At 38.5% G+C, this 15,421-nt stretch overlaps 2 long non-coding RNA genes across 2 annotated transcripts in view; both read right to left on the minus strand.

Annotated features, from left to right (window-relative positions):
• The window catches only part of LOC309859798, a 144,160-nt gene that overhangs the window by 120,539 nt on the left and 8,200 nt on the right, over positions 1-15,421 (minus strand). The window lies entirely within an intron of this gene.
• Positions 4,184-9,152, minus strand: LOC309859801. Its single transcript, XR_014308917.1, has 2 exons — positions 7,997-9,152; positions 4,184-6,092 (listed from the first exon to the last, which is right to left on the minus strand). It is a non-coding gene; the product is annotated as an uncharacterized lncRNA (long non-coding RNA).

Consider the following 15,421-nt stretch of genomic DNA (forward strand, 5'->3'; position numbering starts at 1 on the left):
TTTCTCTTCTTGAGCAACAGGAAGGAAAGTCTGTCTCTGAGACCAAACTGAACAAAGATGACTTGGTAAGAATGTAACAATCCAGATGAGAGAGAGAAAAGACTGGATGGAGGAAAGGTAGCAAAGTGGGAGACTGTTCACGATAAGAGCTCCTTTTATCACCAATTAATGAATTCATCCAACAGTTCCTTCCTGAGCACTCGCTTTGTGCTAGGTGGTCTGCTAGGGTGACAGCTTTAAGGAAACACAGTCTGTTCTAAGGGATGCTATATTCTAATAGGTTGAGACAGACCATAAGTAAAAGAAACAGGGAAATCATAGATGGGGTTGGAAAAGGATATGTGCAATGGGGAAAAATACAGTGGAGTGGGTGGTATCAGACTAGTGTTAAAATTTTTGTAAAGATGTTCTGGTTAAAGTTTTATTGAGGCAGTGGCATCACACTCAAGACTTGAAGGAAATGTCTGAATGACAGTTTTATCATAAGCGTAAATTAGATCTAGTAGTGGAGAACACATTGAACGTTCAGAATGGTCCAATGCACAAACTCAGAGTTCCCATTTTCACCTCCTAGGTAGGGGCTGCCACTGATAGCAGAGACTACAAGGTCATATACTTGGGTGTGGAGGGAAAGGGAAGGAGTGTTTGCTCTCTCTGACACTCAGCAAAACGCTCCATTAGAGGGCAGGACAAGTGAGGGTCAGCAGGAGTACCCCAAGATAAGGGGCTTAGCAGGGTGAGAGTGACACAGGGAGAAAGCCAAAGGACAAATATTACCTTTTACACTTTGGCTAACCTTGTCACTGTGAGACAGGTTTTCAGGAAAGCAGGAGTTCCAAGCCAGACTCAAAAAACTATGCAGGGTCTGGTTAACACATTTCTCATGAGCCTTTTCTGTCTTCCTCTGTCCACCCACCAGTTTCTCGTGCAATCAGAAATGCAAATGTTATTTTGGAGATTTGTTAAACTATGTGCTCCTCTCTACTGGCATTTAGGGATTCTTGGATCAGACAGTTTAGATGTTTCTGGGCTCTGTAACTTCAGATCAGAGGTCTGCTATCTCAGAAGTATCTCCATGTTCCCCCCTACACACAGTGGCTTTTCCCCTTAAAATGGGTGAGTAGGGAGGATTTCTCATTTAAGAGTGAGATCTCAGGGTGCCTGCAAGGCTCAGTCTGTCAAGTGTCCAACTGTTGATTTCATCTCAGGTCATGATATCAGGGTCCACGCTCAGCACAGAGTCTGCTTGGGACTCTCTTTCCCTTCTCCCTTTACCCCTCCCCCTTAGGTGCTCTCTAAATAAATAAATAAAATCCTAAAAAAAGAAGAGTAAGAACAAAACCGTATCAAAAATAATTACAGACCAATATCCCTGATGAACATGGATGCCAAAATACTCACCAAAATACCAACCAATAGTACTTTAAAAGGATTATTCACAACAAGGTGGGATTTATCCCTGGGATGCAAGGGTGTTTCCACATTTAAAAATCAATCAACATGATACAGCACATTAATAAAAGAAAAGACAAGAACCATATGATCTTCTCAACAGGTACAGAAAAAGCATTGGACAAAATATGGCATCCTTTCTTGATTAAAACTCTTCAAAGTATAGGGATAGAGGGTACATGCCTTCATATCATCAAAGCCATCTATGAAAAGCTCACAGCGAATATTATTCTCAATGGAGAAACTGAGAGCTTTTCCCTTAAGGTTAGGAACATGACAGGGATGTCCACTCTCACCACTTTTGTTCAATCCAGTACTAGAAGTCCTAGCCTCAGCAATCAGATAACAAAAAGAAATAAAAAGCATCTAAATTGGTAAGGAAGTCACTCTCCCTCTTTGCAGATGACATGATACTTTATGTGGAAAACCCAAAGACTCCACCCCAAAATTTCTAGAACTCATTCAGTAATTCAGCAACATGGCAGGATACAAAATCAATGCACAGAAATCAGTTGCATTTCTATACACCAATGATGTGACTAAAGAAAGAGAAATTAGGAAATTGATCCCACATTATCATTGTACCCAGAAACCATAAGATACCTAGGAATAAACCTAACCAAAGGGGTAAAGGATCTGTACTCCAAAACTACCGAACATTTATGGAAGAAATGGAGAAAGGCACAAAGAGATGGAAAAACATTCCATGCTCATGGACTGGAAGCAAAAACATTATTAAAATGTCCATGCTTCCCAGAGAAATCTGCACATTCAATGCAATCCCTATCAAAATACCATCAACATTTTTCAGAGCTGGAACAAACAAACCTAAAATTTGTATGAACCAGAAAAGACCTCGAATCGCCAAGGGAATGTTGAAATGAAAACCAAAGCTGGTGGCATCACAATGTCTGACTTGAAGCTCTATTACAAAGCTGTGATTGTCAAGATAGTATGGTCCTGGCATGAAAACAGACACACAAACCAATGGAATGGAGTAGAGAGTCCAGATATGGACCCACAACTCGATGGTCAACTAATCTTCGACAATGCAGGAAAAAATATCCAGTGGAAAAAAGGACAGTCACTTCAAAAAATGGTGCTGTTTTCCATTCAAGTCCTTAATCAGACATAATTTGCAAATATTTTTTCCCAGACTATGACTTGTCTCTTTTTAAGTGTCTTTTGAAGAGCAGTTTTAAGTTTTGATGAAGTCAATTCATCAATTTCTCCTTTTATGGATCATTCTTTTGATATTTGTATTTAAAAAATCTTTGTCTAATCCAAAATCACATTTTTAACCATATTTTCTTTTAATATTTTTATAGTTTGTGTTCTACATTTAAATCTATGATCCATTTTGAGCTAATATTTGTGTATCATGTAACCTATTCATTAAAGTTTGCTGTTTCATATATGAATAACTTTATTTTGGTGACATTTGTTGAAACAACTATCTTTTTTTCTCTGAAATGTCTCTGCAACCTTGGAAAAGTCAATTCCTCATAAAGATGTGAAATTAGTTCTGAACTCTTCATCCTTTTCTATTGATCAACTTGTGTATCATTATATCAATACTGTACTTTAACTTTAAAATATATTTTGAAATCAAGTCATGTGAGTCTTGAACTTGTTCTATTTCAAAATTGTCTCTCTTGGTTCATTTGCTTTTTCTTATAAATTTTAGAGTTAGCTTGTCAAGAACTACAATAGGACGCTCCAGAGACTTTGATTGAGACTGTGTAGAATTCTATAGATTAATTTAAAGATAATTACACCCAGTACAGTAACACAAAATATTTCTTTTGAATATGATTTATTTCTCCGTTGATTTGGGTATTTTCCATTTCTTTCCTTTTGTATAGTTTCTGGCATATAGATCTCATACCTATTTTTTTTTAAAACTTATCATTAAATATTTCCTGTTTTCTAGTGTTATTTTAAGTGTATTTTTTTATTTTATTTTTTCAGTGTTCCAAAATTCATTGTTTAAGCATCACACCCAGTGCTCCATGCAATATGTTCCCTCCTTAATACCCACAACCAAGCAGAGGGGGAGACAAAGCATGTAAAGGTATTTTTAAAATATTTCCATTTGTTTTATCTAACATATAAAAATACATTGGATATTTTTGCATCCTACAACCTTATTAAACGTACATTATTTCGAATAGCTTTTTGGGGTAGATTCTTTGGGATTTTTAACAGTGGAAATTGAAAGGAAGATTCCTTTTCAATCTTAGGCCTCTTTTTTTTTTTTCTTTCTATATTGCACTAACATACAGGTGGTGCTATGCAAGCGGTGATGCTGATACAGGTGGTGAAAGGAGACATCCTTGCTTTGTTCCATATCTTGGAAGGAAAACACTCAGTTTTTTCGCAATTAAGTATTCACACCTATGCCTATTAAATATTCACACTTATTTCTAAAAGTCAGACACACTGATAAATTTTTTTAAGTTCTTAACTTTTAGACAAATAAAGCAAACCAAGAATTAACTATTAACTTAAAAAGCTTTGTAAATATAATATCTCGCAGAGATTTCAAGATATTAGTATGCCAGGATACCGAGCCAGGGGTATAAGAGATACAGAGATAAAATTAGACTGATGAACAGTAAGATTTGATAAAGTAATCCATTTGGCTTTAGTTGACCACTGATTTTATTTTTTTAATAATATATATTTTATAAAATAAAATGTTTATAGTAAATACATTTTATTAGTTTGATTTTTATTTATTTAAATAGCATTCCATTCCTGTGAGTGTAATTATTTTTATGATTGAATCTGATGTGACTGGCCTTCCCTCTTCTTCTTTTTTTTTTTTAGGTTTTAAAAAACTTATTTTTTAAAAGTTAACATGTGCATAAAAGGAAACTGAAAAACACAAGAAGCAAAGAACAAAGTCATCCATAATCACAAGCAGTTTACAGTTTGACTTCTAGGTCCCATGTGTGTATCTACAAAAGTAAGCATTTTAATGTAATTAAGATCGTAGTTATGTATCATGCTTTTTTTTTTTTAAAGATTTTATTTATTTACTTGAGAGAGAGACAGTGAGAGAGAGCATGAGCGAGGAGAAGGTCAGAGAGCGAAGCAGACTCCCCATGAGCTGGAAGCCCGATGTGGGACTCGATCCCGGGACTCCGAGATCATGACCTGAGCCGAAGGCAGTCGTCCAACCAACTGAGTCACCCAGGCGTCCCGAGTATCATGCTTTTTTACACACCATGAATATTTACCATTTCAAAGTCCCCAAACTGAGTATTTCGATAACCAAGAATACAATACACCAACTCCATCTGAAAGAAAAAGTGTAATCCCACCTTTCTCGGCGACAAAGATTTCAGAGAGGACAAAAATGGCAACAGGCCTCTAAAGATACTGGCAGGGTTACCATTAAAATACTGCATTCCCTTAATGTTCAGTTAAAACAGACATAAGTAAGAGTACACAATGTATAATGCTTCTAAAAGAATTCATTATCCAATCTATACTATTCAAATATTAGCAACGGGGTATGTTTCCATTGAATCACTTAATGTATTCCTATAGTACAGCCAAAGAGAAGCACACACATTAACAGTTAATACAACGAAAGTATGAACGCATCCGCATACAGCTCTCCCTCTATACTTCCTCCTGCCCCTCTGCGGCCAACCTAGTAAGTCCTCACATTTCTGAGACAGTGTAACAATTCCATGTCCAAGATGCTTCTTTCCCAGCAATGATAACAAAAACTTATAAATTGGTTGATTCACTAGCTGTACATTTTATCATACATTGTCACCTCAGGACTCCAAAAAGCTTAGATGTTACAAAATAATGACACTTGTCCACAACAAACACAGGTACTTCATCAAAATGCACATCCAGACCTATGGTTATAACCGAAAATGGTCTTCTATTTGTGGAGATAACTAGCAAAAAGCCCTTCCCTTCACCCCTCCTCTGCTCCCTCCACCATTTTAATGACCAAGCATAGTACTACATCTAGCTCTAAGAGGTGACTGACAGACACTCCCAGAACAGTCCTTCCTAAAAACTAACAAAAGGGCATTCATAAAGGGAGTATTTTACTACCTCTACTTTTAATATATTTTGGGTATTAGGACTTGTTTATCTTTTGACACACAGCAACATTAACTAAAATGCACATACAAAACTTTAAAGACTCATGGGCACAGAACCCTTTGCTCCTCACTTCCTTCCCTGCCCCCATCCCCATCCCCTAGTGAACCCAGTGAACAGTCAGCATACTCTCCAAGAAGACATCAAGTTTAACAACTCCATTCCCAAAATACAAACATTCCTGTAAATTAACAATAAAGGGTGTTGCTACTCTACTCCTAACATGATGTTCACTTTCAAACATCCAGACGACTAGATGTTTCAAGTAAGTATTTATTTAAAATTTGCCCACTACATACATAGTAGCACTGAAAGAATATTCTGGCTTAGAATCCTTCCTCTTCTCATTTCTATCAACATAGTGGAAAGTAGAAGCATCTGTAATGCTTAGAGGGGATTTTAACAATTTCACTTCCTCTAGTTTTCAGAATAGTCTTTCCTGATTTTAAACACAAAGTGTACACAATGTATTTGTTTACTAACTACTTTTGTCATACACTGGCAACCTCTTAAACATCTAGAAAGACTAGATGTAAATTAGGACTCATTTGTCTTTTATATTCACTATATACACAGCTAAATAAAACAAAATGCAGACATACAGGACAATGGTTAATCCTCCCTAACTGTAAACATACTGGTATAAAGCCCTTTGCTCTTTCTTCTCCCTCCTCCCTGAACCAGAACAAATATCATATAATGTGTACTGCTCCGAGAGGTCGTTTCATCATTTTGATCATTCCATTTTCAAAAGACAGTATTTCACATAAATTTTAACAAAAGGATTATCTACAAAATGTGTTATTTTACTACCTCTACTTTTAACATACTTTGTGTACTTCTAAACATCTAGAAAGGCTAGATGTTTCAAATAAGGACTTGAGTTTGTCCACTATATACACAGTAGTGTTGAATAAACTACACACATGTAACAATGGGTTATATCTGAAAGTGTCTTCTGCATGGCAACATTCCAGTCTAGAACCCTTCATTTCTCACAACTCCTCTCTACCGCCAACCCAGTGGGTGAGTGCAAATAGGCACGTGTCACTTAGATGTGACTGTTATCTCTTCAAGTCCTTTTCAGAAGACAGCTTTTTGATGAATTTTAACACAAAGTGTACAAAATGTGTTAGTTTACTAACTCTACTTTTGTCATACATTGGCAACCTCTTTAATATCTAGAGACTAGATATTATAAAATTAGGACCTATTTGTCCAGTATATATACAATATATAGTCAAGTTAAATACACATACCATATAGGGCAATGAATAAGCTGAAATTTCCTACTACACACTAGCAAAGCATCTTTTGCAATTTCTTCCCTCCCACTTCCCTCAAACCAAGGAACAAGTATACTGTTCAGAGAGGTGGTTTAGCAATTCTATTTCCAAAATATTTCCCATCAGTTTTTAAAAGCTATTTATAAGAAGCATTACTCGACTTTTACATACATCAAACATTTCTAAATATCTAGAAAGACTAGATATTTCATACAAGTACTTGTCCACTGACTACACAACAGCACTGTTAAATAAAACCGCACACACCTAACAATGGGTATAATCTGAGGTATATTCTAAATATGACCATCATTTTGGACTAAACTATTCCCTCCCTCACTTCCTTCTCTCCACCACCAATCCAGTAGACAAGTACAGGCAAGTGTAATGTTTAAAGATGGTTGAACAAATTCATATCCAAAAGTCATTTACAGAAGAAAAGCTTTCCTTTGAATTTCAACACAATGTGTATAGAATGTGCTAATTTTACTAATTTGTCATACATTGGCAACCTTTTCAACATCTATAGACTAGATGTTGCAAAACTAGGACTCATTTGTCCATTATATACACTATATACACAGCAAAACAAAATGCACAAAACAAAAAATGGTTTTGTCTGAAAATGTCCAAGCACAAACACACTAACATATTACCTTTTGCAATTCTTTCCCTTCCACCTCCTTCAAGCAACAGAACAAAGATACATGATAGAATACTGCTCAGAGGTGGTTAAACAATTCCATCACCAAGACGGCTTATTTCCTATGAATTTTAAGCAAAAAGATATTTACAAAGCGGTATTTTACTACCTCTACATTTAACATACGTTGGGCACTTCTAAACATCTAGACAAACTAGATGTTTTAAATAAGGACATAATTTGTCCACTATATACACAGCAGTCTTGAATAAACTGCACACATGTAACAGTTATAATCTGAAAGTGTCTTCAAAATGTGAACATTCTAGCCTAAGACTATCCATTCTCATCTCTCCTTTCTCCACCAACCCAGTGGGCTATAATGCTCAAATTTTCAGAAGACGATCTTTCTAGGAATTTTAACATAAAATGTACACCATGTATTAGTTTACTAACTCTATTTTTGTCATACACTGGCAACCTCTTTAACATCTAGAAAGACTAGATGTTGAAAATTAGGACTCATTTGTCCAGTATGTACACTATATACACAGCTAAGTAAACCAAAATGCAGGAACATAAAGGACAATGGTTCATCTTTCCTCACTATGAACACACTGGCAGAGCTCTCTGCACTTCCTTCTCCCACCTCCTCTGCACCAGTGCACAAACACAATGTGTACTATTCAAAGAGGTGGTTCGGCCATTCCCCCTAAATTAGACGGCATTCCATATGAATGTTAACAGAAAGGTATTTACAAGAATGTCTTTTTCCTACCTCTATTTTTAACACGTTATCAGGCACTTCAGAACATCTAGAAAGACTAGATGTTTCAAAAATGTACTTAGCATTGTCAACTATATATACAGTAGTTGAGGGATAAAATGCACACACAAAACAATGGTTGTCATATGAAAATGTCTTCTAAATATGACCAGTCTGGCACCGAACCTTCTTTTCTTCCTCCTCAAGGTCGTCTACTTCATGTCCTCTTACCCACTGAACAAACGTGGACGCGAGTCGCTCCTGATGTCCCTCCTAGAGGTGGTCTAGCAATTCCATTTCAAAGCCATTTTCAAAAGACATTTCTTCCCGGCCCGGTAGGGCCTCTGTCCACCGTTCTCCATAGAAAGTGAGGTTTCGTCCAGTGGGGGCGGAGCGGTCATTCCAGGGCCGGGCCTGTGGGGCTCCAAGTCCCAAAGGCTGCGGAGCTTGCGTCCACGCAGACCCGCCTTCTCAGGCCCTCGGCGGCCCCAATGGCCCTCCGCGGCATTCGCGTGGCCGCCATTCTTCTCGCTCCGCCACACCCGACGTCCAAAGGCACCCCGAGCCCGCTGGCTCGGGCAGGGGCTTGGCGGAGGCCCCGCAGAGTTGCGCCGGGGGAGTGGGCAGCAGGCGAGGTCTGGGCTCCGAGAGGCCGCCGCCATCTGCGCCAAGGTGGGGGTGGGGGGTGCGGAGAAGCTCGCAGCTGCTTCACTCTGGGCCTGGCCGATGGGCAGCGGTGGCGAGGCCGCTGGGTCTCTGCAGGTCGGAGCCCGCGACCTGTCCCCGGGCCCCCCAGGTCACCCGCCAGCCTCAGGCCGGAGGGCCTGGAGGGCCTGGGATCGACCGCCTTGCTGCGTTTCTCACCTCGCTCTCTGCCGGAACTCTTGCCTTCCCTATTCTTAAGTACATTGGTCTACATGAGAGGTAAGTATGGATTTTTATTTTTAAGATTTTATTTATTTATCTCAGAAAGAGAGAGAGAATGAGACAGAGCACAAGCACGAACAGGGGCAGGGAAAGAGGGAGAAGCAGACTTATCGATAAAAGGGAGCCCCATGCGGGACCCTGGGATCATGACCTGAGCCAAAAGCAGATGCTTAACTGACTTAGCCACTGAGGCACCCAAAGTGTGTATTTTTTTAATGTCCCCAAAGGACACCTAAATTTTAGTGCAGTTTTATTCTTTTTAGTAATTAGAGAAAAGAAAGTTGAGATTCTATGTGGACAATAATTTCTCGGTTTTCCATTTGACTCCTTTAGTGTCATTTCTTTGTGATACTTCCTTAAGAAAAAATGTAATTCTTGAATTTTCAAAAGAATAATGGTTTTATTTTACTATTTAAAAATATTGGGCAATTTCTGGTGATGACAAAATGTCAGAAAACATAGCTAAAAGACTTCTATGTTAAATATCAAAATCCAGTGCGAGAGGTGTGCTTGTAAGAAGAGGAAGTTTGGACACAGACAGGTACAGAGGGAACAATATATAAAGACACAGGGAGAAGGCGGTCATCGGCAAGCCAAGGAGAGAGAGCTCAGATGAATCCAACATTGCCAATACCTTGATCTCTGACTTCTACTGCTATGGTTCAAGACACCCAGACTGTGGTATTGGTCATGGCAGCCCTAGTAAGCGAATGCAGTGACTTTTGTTGAATGCTGCAGAGAACCCTCAGGGTCATCCAGAAGGTGAACTGTATATAAAACCTGAATCTCTTCTCCTAGCTTCTCCAGTAAGGTCGCTGAGCTGGTTCAATTAGAGGTGTCAGTTACAGGTGATCCCTACTGACTGTCTCACAGGTTGGCTCTAGAGATTATATATCTTAATATGAGTGAAATCACATAAAACATACAACGTGTCTTCTGAGGCTAACAGAGTCTTAATATTTTTTTAATCTCTTCAACCTAATCTAAACCTTGAATGACACAACCAAAGACAACTTTGTTCTCATGCTTTTGTCATATATTTGACACTGAGTGGCAGATTCTGCTTCTAAATTCTTAGTCAACATATCCAAGAGTTTTCTCTCACCAAAGTAGTTTTCCATAACACTATCCCAATACCTCACTCTCAGCCAATGCCCCCTCAATTTCCTTCCTCCACTGTCCTCACTTGCCTCCATTGTTTTGTTAAGGTCCTTTCTAAACTTGCCTTACCCAAGTGGGGGCAGCACTGGAAGAGGGCAGGGACAAGTCTCAGCAGGGTTAGGGCAGGACTCCTTGAATCTAAGAGTAGAGCAACACCTTTATCTCTGGACCTAAGGGATCAATTCAAGACCAATTGACCAGAATAGGAAAATAGCTATTAACCCAAAGTGGTCTTTATCTAGAAATTTCAAAACACACCTCTCTTTGTTTTTTTGAGAGTTCCAACAAAGCAGATCCGGTTTTATTTTTAATCATCTATTTTACTGTTGCTTTAAGGATTAGGAATAAAAATATTGTCTCTCCCTTAACCTCCACCTGTGTGTAGAAGGGCACCAAAGCTTGCCAGGTATAGTGGGCCTGCTCCGATATGGAACTTTACACTGGCCAATGCACAAGGGACCTTTTTTCCAGAAGCTATATGTGTGTGTGTGTACATATGTATGTATGTGTGTGTGATGTGTGTGTGTGTGTGTATATTTTAGCTATATATTTTAACACCAACTCACTTTCACTAATAATAAAAATAACGTAAATAAAATACACCTTCTCTTCTAATGAAATGGTTTTACAGAAACCCAATGTTGCTTCCAAGTACGATTATTCATGAAAATTCTTTATGTTCATTTAGCTTGTTCCTCTACAGTACTGTGTGACTGAGGGCTGCACTGTTGGTGGAAAAAAGTCCTGTGTCTTAAACTAAAGATGTCAGCAACATACTGTTTCAGATCCCTAACCTCATTCACCTTCCGTCTATACCTTCTACAACCAATTGGATTGGGTTGTAGTGTAGTGTAGACATGAAGCACTTCAGGATATTAACTATGAAATTTACAAAATTACTGACCCAATAAAGAAAACTCTACTAGATGCAAAGTTCTGGAATTTTCTTAATTGACAATGGAATTGTTTTTCCTTAATGCTATTGTTTATTTTTCATGTTCTTTCACAGTTATTTCCTAAGTTGGACTGTACTATTTTGGTTTTACAAAAAGTTACATAAATAATCATTACTACATCTATCTCCAATACTATTCTTTCAGTGCTGACATTGAATTCATAGTACGCATAAAATAACCTTTTTCATCATCTTTTTTTTCTTTTTTTTTCTTTCTTCTTTTAATGTAGATGGACTCTTCTATCCTTGTAAATATTCTGCTTTTCATTGTCATTCAGTCTTATTGGACATGTACTTATTGACCATTTTCTTAATTGTTGTATGAAGGATTGTTAGACATGACCCTAGTCTCAATGATACCTTTTTTAAAAAAATATCTTATTTATTTATTTTTCATAGAGAGAGAGTGTGTGAGCACAAGCGAGGGGGGTGTCAGGCAGAGGGAGAAGCAGGCTCTCCGCTGGGCAAGGAACCTGATGTGGGACTTGATCCCAGGACCCTGGGATCATGACCTGAGACAAAGTCATAGTCTCAAAGATTCTTAACCTTTCTATAAATGAAGGAAAATTTGAGAATTTAATGGAAATCATGCAACTATTCACCTTAGAAATGTACATATTTATATGGGCCCCAGGTCATGAACATTTGTCCCTTACAATGTTAGTGTCAAGTATTCAGAGTAACGAGGTTTCTAAGAGAAAGTTTCTAGGTTTCTAAGAGGAGCTGTAAAGACAATGTTATCTCTGCCAAGTGATAAAGGAACTGGAATTTTATGGGGACAGTCAAATAAACTCATTTCCTAAGCACCAAGAGTTGTCTCCTGTATTTGTGAAATGATGCAGGAAATAAGCTAATTCATTAATATCTAAAATACTAAGCACCTGCTGAGTGAAAAGCCCTTTGCCATGTTCTATAGTGATATAAATATGTGCTCTAATGGAGTTCATCTTGTTGAGTTAATAGAGCATTTTCTGAAGTCATTAAGAAGCAATACAGAACAGCAGAGACACATGAGCCAAATAAACTTTATTGTCACCAAAGTACAATAGACAATCATAAGAAAATGAGAGATCAGTTGGCAATGGGAACTTTAGGAACACTCCACTCCTGAAACATGAGAGTTCTCCAAAAAAATCCGTATTCTGTTGATGAAATACATTCTTTTCTGTTTGAATTCCATTCAAACAGATGGTGGGAGCCATTGCAAATTTTCAAGCCAAAAGGTGATACAATTTAGCTTGCACTTTGGACTCAACCTGGGCTCATCCAACTGGTTTCATACATGCCAACTAACTCAAAGCAGAGCGGTCACCTCTACTTTAAAGCTAGATTCCATGCTGAGCTACAACATGGGTGTGAGTCTTCAGTTACTACATGGAAAGCCCTTCTGAGCTGGAAAGACCAGGATTAAGAGCAGTGAACATTGGCAGTGAATGTGGGAGGAGGCCATAAATCATGCTCTGTGGGGTGTGAGAATTTGGAATACCTACAAGAGGACAGATGTCTCGGAGCGAATAATTTCATGTTCTATTGCATTGCATGTAAATGTCAGAGTGGAGTGGAAGCTTTTAGACTATTTGATCCAACCAAGAAGTTGGGAAAGTGTGAAGGAGTCTTGAACCACATGCTTCACTCACTTCTCCCAATTTGGGGCAACAAATAAAGGAAAATACCTCAGAATATGAGGGAAGATTATGGCCACTTCTTAGAAAGTGAGTAGTCAGTGGAATCAAATACAGCCCTGAGGCAGGCCCACATTTGATTAACAATCCAAGGGACACTGTAACTCAGTGGGAAGGCCGCTAGGCCAATTAGGCATTGCACGGAACAAAATTAATATCGACCCTTCCTCTCTACAAATATAAAAATCAAATTGGCATGGATTGTAAACCTAAATGTGAAAAGGTAAACCAATAAGATTTTTTAGAGGAAAACAGAATTCCATGACCTTGGTGCAGGCAAAGATTTTTTACATGTTACAGAGAAACACCATAAAAGAATTGAGAAAAATTAGATTTCATGTAAATGAATGCTCTTTTCAGCAAAAGATACCATTCAGAGACAGTGAAAGTAAACCCCTAGGAAACTAGGAGAAAACATTCATCCCACATGCATCTGACAAATGACCAATATCCAAAATATAGGGACAATTCCCACAAATCAATAATAAAAAGAGATAGTTCAATTAAATCAACAGAATGATGGAAACAGAAACTTCAAAAGAAGATCAAAATGTTCAGTATGTCTACGAAATGTCTTTTATTATTAATCAGGGAAAAGAAAATTAAAACCGCAATGAAATATCATTTCATAGCTACCGGAATGTTTAAAAGGGAAAGGAATGACCGAATTACGTGTTAGAGAGTATATAGAAAAACTGGAACTCTCATTTCTTGCTGGAGGAGGTGTAAGTTAGCACAACTCTTTGGAAAACTGTGTGTCAAAATCTAATGAACTTAGAGGTGCACATATCCTAATACACAGTAATCCCATCCCTAAGAATGGACCCAGTAAAGGAGAAATGTATGTCCATTAAAAGACAAGGATAGCAACTTCATTCGTGAGTACTGAAAACTACGTCTCAGCAGGAGAGTGGATGAATTGTGGCAAATTCGTACAATCACAGACTGTAGAATTAGAAAAAGAACAAGTCACTTGTATGGGAAGGAATGACGGGTACAGCTCACAGAAATAATGTTGGACAAAAGAAGCAAGATACAAAGAATACAGCCTAGAGAATTCCACTGATAAGGAGTTTTAAAATGTGCAAAACGAACCCATCCATACTGTCCAAGTCAGAAAGCAGTCACTTCCCAAAGGAGAGGGAGATAAGAACCAAGGAGCCTAAGAGATCCTTATGGAATTTTGGAAACGTTCCATATATCCACCTGGACCATGGTTACTCGAATATGGACATGTACACAAAGTAATCAAACGTGGACCCGATATGTGTATCCTTTATCATTTGTATATACAGTTCAATAAGAAATCAGTATAAGAACACCGTATCTGTCCTCACCATACCTGACCCTTTAGTGACCCTGAAGCCAGTTAGTCACACTTTTTCCTAACAGTCTCTTGAGGGGCTCACATCTGTTGCTAGGCCTACCTGGCAGCTCTTTGTGAGTTCCCTTTGCTAGGGACCTTTTGGTCTCCAGGCACTGCCATGCCTTACAGCTCAGTCTGGGACCATCTTCCCTTCTCTCTCTGCAATTTCTCCCTGGGTTGGTGGTTTTCAGGTCTCAGAAATGCATCAGAATTAACATAAAGTGGTTTTGTTGTTATTGTTATTGAATGCCAAGGTTTGGTTAGCACCCTAGGGCTGATTCAGTGGATGGGGACTGGAGACTGGCCATCAGTACTTAAAAGTTTTCTAGATGATTCCATGTGTAACCAAAATTGAGAGCTGCTCTTCTAGGTGATCCCATCTGTAGATGCCATCTGTATACTAATTATGGCCACATTTGTGTCTCCAATACAGTACTTCTTGAACTCCAGTCTCCATAAGAAAACTGCCTACTTATAATCAATGTGTCAAATATATGAAAAAATGAATGCATTGGCTTCCTACCTTCACCCCTCATCTGTTCCTACCCTACAGTTCTCGTCTATGCAGTCATCATGACTTTCCCCCAGACCATCAGTGCAAGAACCTTTGATCACCCTTGTTTCCTCTCTTACCTCCATCCCGATCCCTGCTGAATCAAGTGGGTTAGCAAATTCTGTAAGAACAGAGTATATCTTGAATTGGTTCTTCTTACCTTCTCTACTACCACTCTGATCAAAACCTGTATTATCTCTCAGTTGGACATTGCAGAAGTTTCCAACTGGTGTTTCTGCTCTTGTTCTTACCCCCCCCCCCATTTTTTTTTTTTTAACACAGCTTCTAGGTTGGTTGTTAATGCATATATAACAAGTTAAGGCCTTCCCCTGCTCAAAGCCTTTCAACTCTTCAAATGAAGTCAGAATTGCTTATCACAGATTAAATGAGCCCTAGGGGTGGCTCCTGTCTCTCACCCTTGCCCATCAGATCCCTGCCACACCAGCCTCTTTGATGTCCTTCCAATGTGACAAGGCCTTTTGTACTTCATGGTCTT

This window comes from Mustela nivalis (genome assembly GCF_964662115.1).
Source record: "Mustela nivalis genome assembly, chromosome: 2".
Lineage (NCBI taxonomy): Eukaryota > Metazoa > Chordata > Mammalia > Carnivora > Mustelidae > Mustela > Mustela nivalis.